This window comes from Acinonyx jubatus, chromosome F2 (genome assembly GCF_027475565.1).
Source record: "Acinonyx jubatus isolate Ajub_Pintada_27869175 chromosome F2, VMU_Ajub_asm_v1.0, whole genome shotgun sequence".
In the NCBI taxonomy this organism is placed as follows: Eukaryota; Metazoa; Chordata; class Mammalia; order Carnivora; family Felidae; genus Acinonyx; species Acinonyx jubatus.
Window position 1 is genome coordinate 6,244,352 of NC_069394.1, and position 10,003 is coordinate 6,254,354.

Sequence of the window (10,003 nt, forward strand, 5' to 3'; positions counted from 1 at the left end):
GATATCTCACCTAACACATGACAGGGCTTAAAGGAACTATTTGTTAGGGTTGTTCCCTAAGTCCAAGGAAAGTGATGGCCCATACTGAGTGAGGTTGAAATCCCTGAATCTCCACAGCAGATGGTTCAGGAAGGGATTAAAGAGCTGAAAAAACTGGATATCTTCAAGTGAATGTTATGTGATGACAGAGGACACATCAAATGCTCCCCACACACTGAGAAAGCCCAGAGGACTCTCCCAGAATGTGCTGGTGAGAGGGTCCCTGGAATTATTGAGAATTGTAGTGGTGACCTCCTCTGCAAGCCAGAGCTGATGGCTGGAGGATAAGCACAGGCCTGGGTCCACTGATAGAAATGAGGATGATGGGACCAGGAAGCAATAAAGGTCAGGTGGATGCAGTTAACCATGGCAGGCAATTATGCTAAAAATCAGTAGGGCCAGAGGGGTATCCAGGTGGGCTTCATATGCTGAATGTTGTGGAGATGATTTATAATACATAGCATCCTGGGGCGCCTGAGTGGCTCAGTCGGTTAAGCGTCCGACTTTGGCTCAGGTCATGATCTCGCGGTTTGTGAGTTCGAGCCCCCCATCAGGCTCTGTGCTGACAACTCAAGAGCCTGGAGCCTGCTTCAGATTCTGTGTCTCCTTCTCTCTCTGCCCCTCCCCCACTTGTGCTCTGTCTCTATCAAAAATAAATAAATGTGAAAAAAAAATACATAGCATCCTTAGGAATAAAATAGGGACAAAATAGATAAGCAAGCAATAAGGGCACTACTTATTATACACACCAGTATTTTTTTTAAAGAATAGAAAAGCAAGAGGATGAAAGAAGATACCCTTTTAAAAAGTAAAGATCTACTGCCCAAGTCCCAGACCTGAAAACATACAAGGAGATGGTCAAAGAATTCAAAATCTGTTCGTTGAAAAACAAATTGTTTAACTATTCCTGAGCAAGACAAAGCAAAAGAAAACAATTTCAATATCCAGAATGCAAAATGATACATCACTACAGGTCCTCCACATATTAAATTCAATTAGAATATTGTGGAATAATAATGTCATGCAAATAACTTTACATTTAAATAAACATACAAACTTCTGAATAAAACATCTTAAAATGGGGGCCCCTGGGTGGCTCAATTGGTTAAGCATCCTACTCTTCATTTTGGCTCATAACCTCACAGTTTGTGAGTTGGAGCCCCACATTGGGCTCTGCACTTACAGTGTGGAGCCTGCTTACGATTCTCTCCATTTCCCTCTCTCTCAGCATTTCCCCCACTCATGCTTGCTCTCTCTCTCAAAATAAATAAACTTAAAAAATGTTAAAATTGACACAAGGACTAACAGAATATCTAAATACACTTAAACATATTAACATCAGTTAATCTTAACTACTGTCCCCCAAAACAAAATCATCTAGTCCCAGATGCTATCAGTAATAAAAGTTTCCAAACATTTCAGGAGAAAATAAATCAAATCTTACACTGGCTCTTTGATAAAGTCAAACACACCTAAATTCACTTTATGATGCAACATAACTTAGATACCCAAATATGACAGGGACATTACAAGGTGGAAATTTATAGGCCAATCTCTTTTATGAAAATGATGAAACTTTTTATTAAATACTAGCAAGCCAAATTCGGTGATACACAAAAAAGAAAAGAGAAAAAGTAATAAACCAGAATCAAGTTGCATTTATTGCAGTAATTAAGTTTGGTTACCATAGGGAATCACCTATATTAATATTAATCAATATTAATAAAACTAAGGAAGAAAACATTTTATCCTCTCAACACAAGGTATCTATGTTAAAATTCAACTTCAATTCTTGACCATACCATATGACCAGATATCCCTATTATGTCTTTAGTGAATAATAGACATTGAATCACAAGGTCTATTTACTTGAGCAAAGTATACAGAAGTTATGATAATAAGATGTTGACAATATAACTGTATATATTTCTTCTTTTGTGTGTAGTGTTCATTCAATATTAGATGCCCTGATTGACTTGCTGTCTGTCCACAGCAACTACAATGCATCCTAGTGGCTGTAACTCTCTGAGACTCAGTTTCCCGTCCCTCTTATCCCAACAGAGTATATAATTTCAGGATCAGGATCTTCCCTGTAAGCATTTATCCTATGGCAATTAAAAAGAGTATTTATTCCCAAGTATTGGAACATATTGCTTATTTCTGTAATCTGTAACTTAGATATACAGCTCTCTCTTTTCCCAAACAGAAGTGATATAGATATATAGATATAGATTTTTTTTGTCTTTAGGGGGTTGGAAACAAAGCAATGACAGTATTTGGAAAGTAAATTATTGTCCTATTTAGGAATTTCTGCTCTCAGAGAATTGGTAATCTAGTTTCTGAATCACTTCACTCCAATTTGGGCTACTCCTTAGAGATTTTTCAGTGAAACCTTATTTTACAGATGAGGAAATTGAAGTTAGTTGACGTTATCAAGAAAGATTAGTTAAGACTGAGTCTGGACAAGGACTTAGAAAATCTTGGTTTCTTCTAATGCTCTTTTCCTTATGCAACAGATGATCTTCTCTATTTCTCACTGAGTTACAAGAAGTAATTATAAGATAAATCATACCTCTAAAACCTCAAATGAAATAAGAGTAAATTAAAATACATGAAAACGTTCAAACTCTTCTCCAATTTGGTTAATTTAATAATTCCCTAATTAATGGTATACAAAATACCTGCTTTGAGTCAAAAAAGTGTAAGGACTAAAGGGTGCTCTAAGGATTAAAAAAAAAAGATTAAAGTTGGAGATAGGCCATATAGGATGCATAGAATATGTATACTCTGAAACAAAAAAAAATATGGTATTTTAGGATGAAAGAAAATATAGAGTGTTGCTTGAGTGAGATTGTCTTTTGACACATGATTACTCATCCCAGAGTTAAAATGAAGCACTGTGAAAACAAAGAAAGAAAACCTCATTAGAAACAGATTCAGGGAGCCCTGATGGGGGAACTCTCAAACAAGACCGCTCATGGTTGGGGGGGGGGGAGCAAACGGGTGATGGGCATTGAGGAGGGCACTTGCTGGGATGAGCAGTGGTGTTGTATGTCAGTGATGAATCATGGGAACCTACTCTTGAAGCCAAGAACTCACTGTATACTGTACATTAGCTAACTTGAAAATAAACTTCATTAAAAAATACACACACACACACACATACACACACACATATATATATACCTCACATTCCCCAATGGGAAGAAGCTTACTTCATCTACCTCAGCAAGAGGAAGGAAGAATTTCTCCTAGCAACTACCACACTAAGAAACCATCAAACTAAGCCCCTGAGAAGCCTAGACGGTGTCCGTCCCAACTTCCCCCTTTTCTCTATGAAAACAGGGCCCTCTCCTCTGTTCTCTGGACATGCAGGCGGTTTGCCATAGTTGACAATTACAGTTCTCTGCTACTCCCAGGTAAACTCATTTTGCTGGTAAAATAGCTCGTGGCTCTTTTGTATTTTTAAGATGCACTCTCCTACTTAAAGATCTGGTTACAAAAATGTAATCTCCCCTTTTACCTGGGCAGAACCCACTTCAAGCAAATCGATCTTGGAATGAGAGAGAATGAAAAGTTCAGAAAATATCAAGATGGCTGGAGTTTGGAAGCAGCGTTTAATGCAGTTAGAAGTCAGAGGTTAGAGGCGTAAGTGGAGATCTGATGAGAGAGGTATCTGTGCTACTTATTAGGCTGCTGGCCGTCCGACAGTGGTTTTCTTCTGAATACACAGTAGGGTTGCGTTTTCTGGCTCTGTGAGACTAGAGCTAACACCGGAGGACAGAAGTGGTGGTTAGGGATTCCTGGACAGAGTATTTGATTTCTGGTTTGAGAACCTTCAGAACTCTTTTTGTTCTGCTTTGGTCACCAACAACATTCAAGAGGGTGGCCGTTCTGTTAGCCACGTTTCCTAAAGATTCTCCAGCAGCCCATGACGGATAAATTACATTTGCAAAAAGCAAAACTGGTGTTTTAAAGTTTTGATTCGGGAGTGGCTATTGCCATGGTATAACCTACACAGCCTGGTATAGTCTCATAAGACGTTCCGGAATTTGGGGCTCTATACCGTATACAGAGGAGTTTAGTTACAGCTGCACTGTGATTTGTAACCATGCCGCTCAGATCCCCCTTCAAGGAAGAACTTATCACTGCAACAGGCTGCATCTCTCAGCTGTTTCAGAAGGAGGCTGTTTCTGGGGCACATGTACGCTCTCATCCTTCTGTGGGCAACTCACATCTAATGGCTCATTGTGATGGGGTTTAAAGGCTTGAACATTTCGGGCTAATTCTAGACAGCTGTGATCAACCGATTTTGTTCCGCACGGCCTAAGGAGCTGGCTGAGGCTTTTTTTGGGTTTCTATCAGAGTTCAACTTCTCCTCCCGCCAAACCTGCCTCCCTCCTCTCCCTTCTTAAGGGGGGATACCAAACACAACTAATGGAACTCTACCAACCCCAACTGCTCAGGAACGTGAGAGCAGTCTCTGAATACAGGAGGAGTTCCGGCAGGCCTCCTGGGCTCCCCTGGCCCACCTGGATCCCTCAAGCTCTCCGCAGAGATCCCAGTAGGTCTTGAAAATCAAGTGGTACCTCCAGGACCAATGTCCGCAAGCCCCGAGCAAGACTTGGAGGAAAACATTAGTTCTCACTCCTCAATGCAAAGCATTACATCCACGTCCGAAATCCTGGAAGACTGGCCAGCGCCTTCTAGCCACAGAACCTAGACCTTCAGAGAGCTGTAGGAGGAAGAGGGGGACATGCGTCCCCCCTTCTCCTGTTAGGCCGTGAGGTGTAAGCCAAGAGAGAAAAAAAGCAGACGCCGGCCACACCCTCGGGGCCACCACCCCTTTCTTGTTCTCTTAACAGAACAGGAAAGGTCCACCCAGAGAGCTGGCTCAAAAGCCACAAGGAGACTTACAAGAGCTGATCATGCGCACAAAGGGTGCAACTCGCCTTTTAAGTAACTGTAAGGTCCCAGTAAAAGCTCATTAGAAACTCATAAAAATAGAACACATGAATAAATACAATTATAACGCTGCCTCACAGGTCGGCGCACGCGCACAAGCCAAAATGTTATGTAACCACCAGCTGTCGATCTTACAAGGTTAATCAAGGCCAAATTTGTAAGTACAGAAGAGGTTCGATGGCTGCAGCTAGGGTTTCTTGGGGCCCGTGCCACTCGTGCTCTGCAGTCACGTACTTCGCCTCTCTCTACTCAGTAAACTCTATCTCCCCTTCTGGTCTCTGATCTCCAATTCTTCGGTGCATCTGGGACAAGCACCTAGCGACCAGGTAACACTCCAGTCCCCCCCCACCCCTCACCCCCATGCACACCAGCCCTGGCGGCGTCCCCGAAGGCTGGCGGGCTGTTCCAGGGTGCTCTGGAGGAAGGGGCCGGCGGCCGCTCTAGAGGACTGTCTATCGGCTCGCACTGCACACCTCGCCTATTTCCCATCAAGGAAACCAGGAGTGCCTGGGCCACACGCCTCCGTGGAGGGACCGCAAGGCGACACGGAAGAAGGCCCAGGAGGCGGGCGAGGGCTGCCCCCGCACCCACGGGTCTGACGGTCCGGACTCGGACACGCTCGGTGACCCAACTGCAACCTGGCCCTGGACGGGCCCAGCAGGCCGCACGGACTCACCTGTAAGCCTGCGGTCGTTTTGGCCTCGGTGGCAGCGACACTCCTGCGGTGACACCACGCGTTCGGATAGACAGAGCGCGGAGCCCCCTTGGACCTGGGCTGGCAGCGCTTCCGAGGTGCTGGCGCTGGGCCTCCCGGGGTGGGGGGTGGGGGTCAGTCGTCAGTCTGACCCCAGGAAACAGTCCTCAGTCCCTGCGCAGTCCTGCCAGGAGCCTGCGCGAGGCGCCTGCGCACGTGCTCCCCTAGAGCGCATACGCGCGGGGCGGGTCCCGGTGCCGCTGACTGGCTGCAGGGAGGCCACGGCGCCCACGTGGCGGCCCCAGACACGGGGTTCAGCGAGCGGCCTAAGGGGTCGCGGCCAGGAGACAGAAAGGTCCGGACACCAGAGGAGCTGGCCAGGGGGGATTCCAGAAGGTTCTGAAAAAGAGAAGTCCAGCCTCCTCCGGACCCGCACTCCGTGGGGAAGTCTCCCTCCCGTCCTGTCCAGGGGCTTGAGAAACCGACTGCGACGGAGCTGAGACGCGGGCGGGGCGCTGGAGTCCGCGCCTGCGCGGGGGTGTCCAAGGCCGGGGGTCGGGCCTGGAGCGACCTGACCACCGTCAGCCCTCCCGTCTGTGCGTCCGACTTCGTGGGAAGGTTGCTTGATCCGTCTTAGCTTCAATGTACTTTTAGACTGCTTAAAAACCAACAAACACCAAAACAACACCAACAAAAACCACCTAGATTGCTTCTCAAGGAATGCTGAATAAGTTTTCTCTAAAGCTAAAAAAATGAAAGAAAAAAAGGCGATGCCTAATAAATATGCTACGTGATTAACTCAGGAAACAAAGGCCTGGGAAATTGGAGCACCAGCCTTTGAAAGCAAGGCCAACGTGGCGGGTCGCGGCTGGATCACGCGCGGTGGTGAGACCCCTGGCAGTGGTGCGAGGACCCCCCACATGTTCTGTCACTGCGTGCTGTGTGGTGGCCCTACTGCCGGAACGCTCACTGGTAGTGAATGGGGCTGTCGGATCTGCGGGAGCAAATGACACGGTGTTTCAGCCATTCAAGAATTAGAATAGAAATAGTGGCCAGGAAAAAAAAAAAAAAAGAAGGGGTTGACTCCAAAAGAACCCCTGTCACTTGAGATTCAAGTAATGGTCTAAGAAAAAAGAAAAGAAAAAAGATGGGCTGAAAGCGGTGTGTAAAAACCAGAGGGTCTCCTGTGTAGCCTGCAGGTAGGCTCTTATCTTCTGCATTGGAAGTTTAGAGAAAGCCAAGGGCAAGTATGGGAACAAGCATCAGGTGGCCAAGTGCCAAAGAATATCATGTGACTAATCAAGGTGGTTTTGCTACCACTATCAGGGCCGTGATTGGGGAAGAATGGGACTCTAATATCTGGGATGGGGACATATGGATTCCGTGTCCTTAGGATCTTGAACACCCAGGTTCACCTGAAGCCTGTGATCCTTCAGAAGTGACCCACCATGTCCCTGCAGGGTGAGTATCCCACTCTTATTTGAAGATAATTAAGATGTTTTTGTCCTAGAGTACCACCTTCTGCTCAGGGCTCTTCCCTACTTTTTTTACAGGACAGGAAGTTTCTACGTACTGTTAAGCACTGAATGATCCAGCCAGGAACATAGTAGGTCTGATACAAGACAAAAGGGACTCTACCCCTAAGGGGGGCCAGACTGAGACAGTATGAACTGACAGCAGCTAGCAGGCATATGCAGGAGACTAGATTCTGAGGGTGGTTATTTTGGGAACTAGGAGGCAATATTGGATAATGGAGAGGTTTTTGTTTAGTTTGGTTTGTTTTTTTGGAGCATCTTTCCAAGATTCTAGTATTTATACCCTGGCAACCACCTACATGATACTAGTTTCTAGCACGTGATGCTGGTTCCTAGAAGTATCTGTGGAACAGCGGTCCATATTGCATGACATTTAAATATCCAAATTACCATGGCACACTGTAGAGAAAGAATTTAAAAGGCCCAGGGAGGTGGCCACACGCTGCCCAGGGTGCCCTGCATCATTGGATGGCATGAATGTAAAATACTCAGCCTTTTTGTCTCCATGTGGGACACAGTTGCTGACTTGACTCTAGACCCCTCATAGGGTTGGCCAGTGCTGTTGTTGGAACCTCATAGATCACCTTTTCCCTTTGGTCTATCCTGCTTCCTTCCTCCCCTTTCCGTAGGGATTCATTCCAGTTGTGCTCCATCATAAGCGTCCTGCACACTCATCATCTCAGGGTGTGCCTCCTGCAGAAGCCAGTTTGTAATGTACGGTTACAAGCGTCTGGAGACACATTTACAGGTGAGTGAGCACCACGTGCGAATCAGCACACCCACATTCAGATTATAGAATTAAGTATCGCCGTTGCCATTTGATGAATGAAAGTATTGAGAGTTTCAGGTTATATACTTGTTCGTGATTAACTAATTATATTAACTACGCAAGGTCTCATGGGTTTTTTTTTGTTTGCTTGTTTTTCCTGCCACTGTTCTCTATATAATGGCTTCTCCAAAACGGATCTTCAGAAACCTCGTGGTTACACAAAGCCTTGGTAAGAGTCAAGAGAACAAAGCTTAGTGACATCCACCCTACTTAAGCCAAAGCAAAGCCACCGTTATCCGTTTTAATATTGTGACAAATGGTTTTGTTCAAAAGAGATGCTGCTGCTTCCAAAAAACCCAAAAAACAACTGGAAATCACTGCCCTTCCATGACAAAATACAATTCACTGAGCGTTAGCAGAAATTGAAAGTGAATTATCATCCTGAATATCTTAACACACACACACGCACATACACACACCCATTGTAGCTATTAAGAGGCACAAAAGGATATTTCCTAACTTTTCTTTATCTGCATTTTAGTTACTTTTATTTTTGTTAATTCCACTGTGGTTAATTTTATCAAGATTATTATATCCTATGTTCTTGGTAATTATAATGCTTATAATAATAGCATCAATCGCTTTACTATAGTATTTATGAGTATAAATGTACTGTGAGAAAACAAACAATTTTGAAATCCAAAGGGTCTAAGAATATAAATGTTGAACTGGAACATAAAATGTCTAAAATAATTTCAGTTTTTTGAGGTGCATTTAAGGTCAATGTTACAAAGATGACTGTGCACACAGAACGTTTATGGGATGCCTGGATATCAATTATTTCATGGAGAATTATATCTTAAAATTATATTTTTTGACTCCAAATATCCCCAGGGTGATTTTCAGTAAACTGGATTTCCACTTTACAAGTATAAAATTCTTTAGATGTTTAATTTTATGTCATAGGATATATACTTTTATGTATTACTTGATATTTTAATATAATAGAAAATAAAATAAGCCAAAATGGAACAAAACAACAAAATGTAGAGAAATAGTTCTACTCAATGAACAAAGATGATATTAAGCCCATTTGAACGACCAGATGCCCACATCTGAAGCAATTTTTATTTTGCTCACGAAATAGAAGTAACAGTCAAGTGGTAGTGTGACAGCTGAAGTACTACGTTCATGGGAAAGGAATTCCATTTTCAATATTTCAGAAATGCTACCTTGGTTTGTATATTTTCAAAAGTTTTTGAGGAAATAATCAGAATATCAGAAAAAAAGAGGTTATCGGCTGTAAAGTACAAAAACTTCAATTTCAGCAAACCTCAAGACTTCATGTTTCTGAATCAGAAGGTCAAATACTTAAGCAAGATAATCTCTGAGGTTCAGTTTGAGAGAGGTATCCACCTTTGATCCAGTCATTGTGAACAGCAGGAGTATATTACAAGTGTAGCTACTAGGTATCCACCTAAATGACCGGTGTGGAGAGTAAACTTTGCAGAGAGAGGGAGTCAAGGTGAGCTTGGAAAATCGTTTATAAGAGATATGTTCAGGTGAAGAAAGAGAAAAGAGATACAGATGGAGATGGAGAGAAAGGTCAGTAGTTTCTCTTCCTTTGATTAATTAATTTTGTTATTATTTTTTAATTGAAGTATAGTTAACACACAATGTTACATTAGTTTCCGGCATACAACATAGAGATTCGACAAGTCTATAGGTTATGCAGCGCTCATCCCAAGCAGAGTTATTCGGTGTCACCATCCAATGCTGTCTGACAATACCATGCGCGGTATTCCCTGTGCTGTGCCTTTTATCCCTGTCACCTACTCAAGGAATTTCTCTTTCAGACCCAGAGAAATCTAGAATCCATGCTAGATGACGATCACTCCCTAGGACCATACCTTCTCTTCTCCGTCTCCTTTGTTAACTACTGCAGTAGCTTTCTAACTACCCCAGGCTCCGCTCTTAATTCTCTTCACTTTGTTTTCAATA

The 10,003-nt window shown here is 43.7% G+C and overlaps 1 long non-coding RNA gene across 1 annotated transcript in view; it reads right to left on the minus strand.

Annotated features, from left to right (window-relative positions):
- Window positions 1–6,211, minus strand: part of LOC128312791 (uncharacterized) — a 243,971-nt gene extending 237,760 nt beyond the window's left edge. The window contains exon 1 of the long non-coding RNA XR_008292527.1: window positions 5,681–6,211. This is a non-coding gene — a long non-coding RNA (uncharacterized LOC128312791). The remainder of the gene's footprint in view (window positions 1–5,680) is intronic.
- Between the last annotated feature and the right edge of the window lie 3,792 nt (window positions 6,212–10,003).